General features: G+C 43.3%; 1 long non-coding RNA gene across 1 annotated transcript in view; it reads right to left on the reverse strand.

Moving 5' to 3' along the window:
* The window catches only part of LOC121159575, a 41,763-nt gene extending 34,712 nt beyond the window's left edge, over positions 1-7,051 (reverse strand). Inside the window, exons 1-3 of the long non-coding RNA XR_005884392.1 lie at positions 6,932-7,051; positions 4,698-4,883; positions 3,223-3,367 (exon numbers count right to left, since the gene is read on the reverse strand). This is a non-coding gene — a long non-coding RNA (uncharacterized LOC121159575). The remainder of the gene's footprint in view (positions 1-3,222; positions 3,368-4,697; positions 4,884-6,931) is intronic.
* Positions 7,052-8,192: the final 1,141 nt, after the last annotated feature.

The following is an 8,192-nucleotide window of genomic DNA, read 5'->3' on the forward strand; positions in this document are numbered from 1 at the left end:
CATACAGAAGATTTTCTAATTATTAAGGAAGTTTCTAATTTTGATTAGTTCTTTTTCTTCCCCTTATTTCCCATCACCTATTTCAATTGCTATTACTTTAAAGAAAAAAGAAACACTTGGTGCTATTTTAGAATACTGGCATCTAGGACAGGAATTTGGAAAAGATACATCAAAAGGTACAGCTTGGCTCTGTTTCCCAATGCCTGGGGCCTCAGCTGGGAAGACCCAAACGCCATGAGTGACATAAGAATTGGGATCCACGTCATCCAAAGGCTTAGATGTGTGGTGGTCGATGCTGCTTGTGGCTATGGCCTGAGCTGGAATGACTGCCAACAAGTCACTCCTGTAGCTAGTTGGGGTTTCTGACAGCATTGTAACAGGTTCCAACAGTGACCTCTGTGGTCATCACAGCCTACCCATATTGAAGTGGAACATGACTTAGGAAGAGCATCGGAGCCACTTCAGTTAAAAAACAAAAACAAAAACAGGTTCCAACTGTTGAAAATATATCATCTGAAGGCCAGTGTGGTGGCATATCAGGCTAATCTGCCATGCCTGCATCCCATATGAGTGCCAGCTTGAGTCCTGGTGCTCTACTTCCAACCCAGCTCCCTGATAATGGTGTGGGAAAGCAGCAGAAGATGGCCAAAGAGCTTGGGTCTTGCACCCACTTAGAAGCAGAAGAAGCTCCTGGCTCTCAGCTTCAGACAGGCTCAACTCTGGCCAATATGACCATTTGGTGAGTGAATCGAAGGATGGATGATAAACATATATGATGAAATATGTATATTTCCCTCTCTCCCTCCCTCCCTCCTTCCATCTATCCCTCACCCCATCCCAACACTTTCAAATAAAACAAATGATTAAAAAAATAGATATGATATGCCACATCGCCTGTTCCTTTTTCCACTCTGCCTCCTCCCACAACTCCTAAATCACTTTGGTTCCATTCACCACTTCCTTCCTCTCTTCCACTTCTCCTTGCTACAGAAGAGAATATATTCTTATTCTATCAATATAAAAGCACTACCCATATGAGTTATATATGTATGTGTGTGTATATATATATACATACACTCTGTATTATATATAAATAAAAATTCTTTCTCTCTCTCTCTCTGTATATATATAAAACTCTAAGCATAAACCCTACTCATAGTATACACGGAAGTAAAAATATTTCTTGAAAACACCTAGGAAGTTCTCTGGCCTACCCAACAAGGGATTCAAAGTGCATCGTTCTTGATTCTGGCTTGAACCCTTGATGTCCTACCAATGAAGAACAAAGCTGTCTTTGGATTCTTTGCGGCAATGGCACCAATCTCCACTTGCAATTTTACCAATACTTTGGCCAATATTTGTAATTTCAGCCTTTGTTAGAGAAGTGTTGCAGCATCACACCCTGGCTTTAATTATGCTGTGGTACGAGTAACAATGAGGGACATCCAGTCATGTTTCCCTGCCACCTCATGCCTTTCAGGATGATGTGCCCACAGGTCTCATCTAGTTTCTGCATTCTGAGATTTCTTCAGATTTGGGGGATAGAACCCCTGTTTTAGACATGCAGTTAATTCTCCACATGATATCTTCTAAAGGACAAAAGGTTTTTTTTAAATATATTTATGATAACCAGTTTATAAATTTGTTCTTATGTTTGTGATTTTGGTGTTATTTCTAAGAAATCATATCTTGGATCACAAAGACTTCTTTCATATTTACTTCTACGAATTGTGTACTTTTAGGTTTTTTGGTTAGTTTTGTTTTTTGTTTGCATTTAGACCTTTGAGTTTATTTTTTGCAGATTGCTGGATATATACCTTTGGATATGGATAATCAAATATTTGAAAAGCATTGATTCAAAAAGCTCTTATTTTTCTCATTGCAGTGTCTTTGACTCTTATAGTGTCCCCCTCTTCCTCCCAAAGCATGTTGTCCTAACCCTGAGCATGCGTGAAGGTGAATTTAATTGGAAACATGGTCTTGGTTACAGGGATACCTTAAATTTAGGTAAGATGAGGTCATGTCAGATTAGGGTGAGCCTGAACCCAATGATCAGTTTCCTTATTTTAACAAAACAGAAAAACAGAGAAATCAAGAGGCTTCTACACTGAGGCAGAGATGCCAAGAACACCCAGTAACAAAGGACACAGCCAGTAGAGGATGCATGCGTAAGCCAAAGAACGTCTAGGACTTTGGTAACCACACAACACAGCTGGGCGACAAGCACGGGATGGAGTCTTGCTCAGATTTCCAAAAGGAATTCACCCCGTCAACACCTTGACCTACATACAGTTTTAAGTCACCCAGTTTGTTGTAGTCAGTTGTGGTCACCCTGGGGGATATAAACATGTAACAGAAACCTAAATCTAAGGGAATGTATTTTTTTTTTCAATCTATTTTAACATTTAACAATTATTGTGAGCTCTTTTTGCCTCTTTGTATCTGGGACTAAACCTATGCTACACACTTTCGTCTTTAATTAAGCAACCTGGTCATTTTCTTTCGTTTGCTTGTTTCAGCTCAGCCATGGCTCAGGAGAAGCATGCATGGCAGGGGTCTCTGCATTTGCCACGGGGCGTGTGGCACATCCCAGCCAGCAGTCCTCTCTCGCTGAGTTGGCGGTGAGCAGCTCTCTCACTGTCCCAGGCGAGGGTAGGGAAGAATGCATCCCCAGATGGCTGAAAAGAACCACTTCCATTCTTGTGACTGCGCTGATGTGGGCCTCGCAGAGAGTCACAGACAATGGGGAGAGGCTTGTGGCTGCTGCGGACAGCACTGAGGACCGTTTTCTCTCAGATAGGAAAGCAGAAGGCCAGGGTGCTCTGAGAGGCACCTTATGGTCAGTCTACTACAACACAGAGCAGACAGTTCCTGCCGATGAATGCCCCTACCAGGATTCTGCCGGTGAATGCCCCTGCCAGGACTCTGCTGATGAATGCCCCTGCCAGGACTCTGCCAGCAAATGCCCCTGCCAGGACTCTGCTGGTGTATGCCCCTGCCAGGACTCTGCCGATATATGCCCCTGCCAGGACTTTGCTGATGTATGCCCCTGCCAGGACTCTGCCGGTGAAGGTTGCACTGCAAAGTGGAAGATTAACCTTCCAAGAGCAGGCAACGTGGCTTCCTTCTGTCTCTCCAGCGTGACATTCCCCGGCTGCCTCAGACACCTGACCTGATGCTCTGAGGTTCCTGCCAGGCCCGTATGCAGTGACGTTCACTCACCCTGATTGCTATTCTTCATTGGTCTCCTTAGGGGCACCAGCAGGCCAGCCTGGTGTTTGCCTCCAGGATTAGCCTCATCAACCTCCAATTTTTCCATTTGCCAATGACCTCCTGGGACTTCGACTGATGGACTCCATGACGGCTGCTACAAGATGAGATTTGCAAATGAGAAGCATGATCTGAGCATGAATATTAATTACACCCAAGATGCACAGAGGGCGTCATCAGCATTCTCTGGGATGAAATTACGGCTGCTGAGCTGCAGAGTGTAGGCGAGCGAATAGGGCAGTAACCTGCCAACTATGATATGCAAAGGCCCAGTGTTGGCACTTTCACAGGCATTACCATGTCAAAATGTAAGCAAACACAGATGTGAATCCAGACAGGCAAACAAAGGCAATGCATGATATTCTCTTAGATATGCATACTATCAGCTCCTCTGAGAATTGAAACACAGAGAATGCTTTATGGGAGCAAGAATTTAGCCTAGTGTTTAAGATACCATGTGCCATATCAGAGTTCCTGGGTTCAATTCCCAACGCCAGCTGCCTGCTAATGCAGGCTCTAGAAGACATCAGGGATAGATCAAGCTATTAGGTCCCTGTCATTCATACGGGATACCTGGGGTGCGTTCCTGGCTCCTGGCTTTGACCCCAGCCCAGCCTCAGCTGTTACGTGCATTTGGGAAATGAACTAGAAGTTTGCAAGCTCTTCCTCTCTGCCTCTCAAAAAATAATAATTTTAAATGATCTCTGGAAATTATTGATCATTGGTTGCTGATATCCCATCTTTCCTTCAGTCCTGGAAAACTGAAAATTGACCTTAACCTGGGACAACAAAATCATGTAAGGACACCTGATGAGCAGTAATGAATGACCACGTTTTCAAAGCTTCAAATTCATGTTGTTTCCTAACATAATCACTTCACTACAACATGTAAACATTTTTTTAATAAAATCATTGTCATTGGATAGACATTGCTGTCGGGACCTTGCACAAGCGAGGGTTGACTTCTCTCAAAAGAGTAGGACACTGCTTCCAGAAGACACTGAGTAGTACCCTGCCATATTTCACATTGTGTCCCATCTCTACAAAAAGCTACAATGCTCTTTAAACTCACCATATCCAGACTCCCACATGCATCGAAGCATATGCCATGGACATCCCAGGCACATTTGGCAAACAGATTATTGATGGACCTTGGCAGAGAAATCCTAATCAGGGTTTTTAGTCACCGTCTCTGTGACAGCACCCACTGTGACACCGAGCAGGCAAAGTGAACAATAATATATCCAACTCGGAAGGTCAGCCCCCCACTCCTAGTTCTAATTATTTAGTACACCTCTATGGAGCACCTCCACAGAGCAGGTTCCTGCCGTGATGATGGACTACGCATTGTTCAAGGTTGTCCTCTGGTTGCAGACAACAGTGCGGCACAGGTGGAAATCCTGCTGCTATTTTTAGCCAGAGCATACCTTTTTGGAGGAAAAGAGAACAAGGGTTTCTGCTTCTTGTGGCAGAAGCTGCTGCTGAGCTCTTCTCTTTTTGTTTCAGTTCGACTGTACTAAGAATTCATCTTTTAGCATCATCTTCATCAATTTGTTTCCTTTCTGACAAAATACTTTCCTGGAAGGGAAAAGAAAGTGAACCCCCCATTTCATCTGAAAGAAAAAAAAAAAACAAAAGAAATTCACAGCATAGAACTGTCTGTAAGTTTTCTGCTAGCCAAAAATAAACCAGTCTTAAAAATGCCAATACAGGAGAAATAACACCATCTACATGAGGTTCACACATTCATTGGATTATTCCACTGCCTATGGTCAAGTTTTCCAATAAGGCCTACACGGATAAGCTAGGGTAACAGCAAATTTAAGTAGTTGAATTATTTTTATATACGCTGTAATAACTAACACATATGGGAGCCTAAATTATTTCATACTAATCATAAGACTATTCAAGGGATGGTCATAGATTATAAGTCCTTGCTTACAAATAACATCAATAGTAGACCTGACCATATTCTAAGAGTTGACTTAGTATTGCATTCAGTTGTTGGGTCAAAGTTTCAACCTGTGGAGAATTCTCCGTCTCCCAGACTGAAAAGAATGGTGGTGCCAACACATGGAAACTCAACCAGAGAAAGCTGCCTTTGACTGTGACAGTCACCAAGGTTTGTCACAGACATTCCTTTGTTACAGACTTCACAATGTGTCCCTCTAACATTTCTATGTTCAAACCCTAATCCTCAATGTCATATCAGGAAGTGTTAAACGAGGCCATGATGGCTGAGTCCCCTGGAGGGGATGAAAAGAAAGCTGGGTCTCTTGGCCTTGTGAGGGCACAGGAACGAAGCTGTATGTGAAAACGCTCCGCAAGAACTGAATCTTCCTGTACCACAATTTTACACTTTTCAGCCTCCTAACTGTAAGTAAACTGGTGCTTAAGTCACCCAGTCTATGGTTTTCTATTGCAACCACTCACATTAAAATGTCTGCTTTCTGTATATGTAGTCAGTTTGCACTTTCCCACTCCTCTACACCTAGGCATGACCACATGACTCCATCCGGCCCGGGGGTGAGAATGAGCTTCCACAGCCAGTGTACAGTGCAAGGTTCTTTCCCCCACTGCTTCAGGAAGCTGTGAGTCTATGCTGAGACACAGCCTCTGCTACTCAGGTCCCGGCCTGACCCCACCGAGTGGGATCCCACTGCACCCCATGGCCTGAGAGAGGAACGAGAGCTGTGACATGATAGACATCTATCATATGAAGTCCCGAGATTTCTATTTAATCCCTTCCACAGAATTTAATGTATCCTGACAAATACAGCAGTAGCATTTATTAATTTCTCTAAAGGAGAAACTAACCAACTGATATGTTAGTATGAAATGAGTAATGACCACTGGTGGTTGCCAAGCATACACGATCCAGGGCTGGCATCTGAAGTCACCACTTGGAACACTTGCATCACATGATGTTTCCTAGCTGTGGTTTTCTTCTACCAAGACCAACAGCAGAGTTTATTCACCAGTTCACCTTCTTTCATCTCTTCAAGGTTAACTGCAGGTTTTTAAAGTTAGGCACATAACACAGCACCGTGCTCTATGGTCCTTTCCACCTAGAGGTCCCTCTCCACTGCAGAGTTCATACCCTTCTAGAATTTAGTAGCCACTCAACTGGCTGTGTAGCCTTTGTGTGCCTTGATTTTAGAGGCCTCCGCCCTCTGGACTCAACATTTGTAGTGTCCTAGAGATGCAGTGAGAGTGTGATAACAGAGGTTGGCACTATGGCTCAACAGGCTAATCCATCAGCTTTGAACACCAGGATCCTATACAGAGGCTGATTTGTATCCCAGCTGCTCCACTTCCCATCCAGCTTCCTGCATGTGGCCTGGGAAAGCAGGAGAGTATGACCCAAGTCCTTGGGCCCCTGTACCCACATGGGAGACCCTGAAGCAGTTCCAGGGTCCTGGCTCCTGGCTTCAGATTGACTCAGCTGCAGCTGTTACAGCTATTCAGAGATTGAAGTGGATGGAAGATCTTTTTCTGTTTCTCCTTCTCTCTGCAAATCTGCCTTTCCAGCGGAAATAAATCATTTTTTTAAGTGTGATAACAAAATGTGCTTTATTATCCCAGGAGATATATCTATGTTTCATGTCAGACTCCTCTCATATCAAGTGGACTATTCTGGAGACATAAAAATGAAACATACCAAAGTTCTAGTTATGTGTTTTCCTGAGGCTACCTCAGTTGCCTCTTTGCTCCAGTTTTAACTGTCTTGTACTTCAGTCTCTCCAGAGTTGCAGTAAAACCCAAGTCAAGATATCTGTCAATAACACTAAAAGGAACAAAGTTCAAATGAATCTAGTTCCTCGTATAACTGTTCCCACCTCTCCCTCTGAAATGAATGATCACATCACTTGTATCATAATCCTGCTTCAAATCTGAGGCGTGCCTGAATTTAACTTGGGGAGAGCAACAGGAAAATAGCACATTCCTTCTCTTCCTTCTCAAGGATACATGGTTTCCTTTCCTCATCCTCCTGTCCTATCGGTCTTGTCAGCATTCGCCAGTGTGTTTGTAGAACACTTGCCTGAATAATGTCTTCCCCAAATCTTTGTCCTTTTCAGACCTTCACAATGTGACCTTACTGAAAACAAGGTCATTGCAGACAAAACTAGTTGGAATGAGGTCATAGTGGAATGCAGTGGTTCTTTACTCATAACCTGCTAAGACCTGGAGAAGACAGAAAAAATAAACAGGCATAGAGTGAAGATGACCTTCAACAATGTGTACAAAGACTGGAGTTACACAGCTGTAAGCCAAGGGACTCCAAGTCCAATAATCAAGAGGCTAGAAAGCGGTGTAAGCAGATTATCCCTGTGAACTCTGCAGTAAGGAATTAATGCTACTGACATCTTGATTATTGTTGTTGTTGTTGTCATTATTATTATTATTATTATTTTACTTCTGGCCTCAAATCCATGAGAGAATAGATTCCTTATCTGTTAAGCCGTGAATGAATGGCACCTTATTTTAGCGACCCTAGGAAACTAAGCTAGAATTTTCTTTCACCTGCATCTTTTGTGCCACTTCTCACCCCTTTGGCATTTTTTGTGATACATCCTTCTACCACGGTCCCACACAGTGCTGTTTTTAAACCTGGCTGCTTTGTAGACCTTTTTTTTTGAGCTGAATCAAGTAGCCTGAAGCCTGAAAAGTTCTTTGTCTAAACGAAATCCATTGAGAACAGGAGCAATTTCTTGTTCCCCTTTTAATCTCTCCTCCAACTCCTTCTCCATGGCACCTGGCCCACAGCAAGGCCTCTAAAACACTCAAGAACTATCGAATTAGCCTTGGGCATCGCTCCTAATCTTTTGGCCCCTCTCGTCTCACAGTAATTCTGAACAATGGAGTTACTACAACTGTGAGTATTGGTTCACTTTATGGCCAATCACTAAACAATAGACAGG

Source organism: Ochotona curzoniae, unplaced genomic scaffold (assembly GCF_017591425.1).
Source record: "Ochotona curzoniae isolate NIBS_2020 unplaced genomic scaffold, NIBS_Ocur_1.0 contig_43, whole genome shotgun sequence".
Classification (NCBI taxonomy): domain Eukaryota; kingdom Metazoa; phylum Chordata; class Mammalia; order Lagomorpha; family Ochotonidae; genus Ochotona; species Ochotona curzoniae.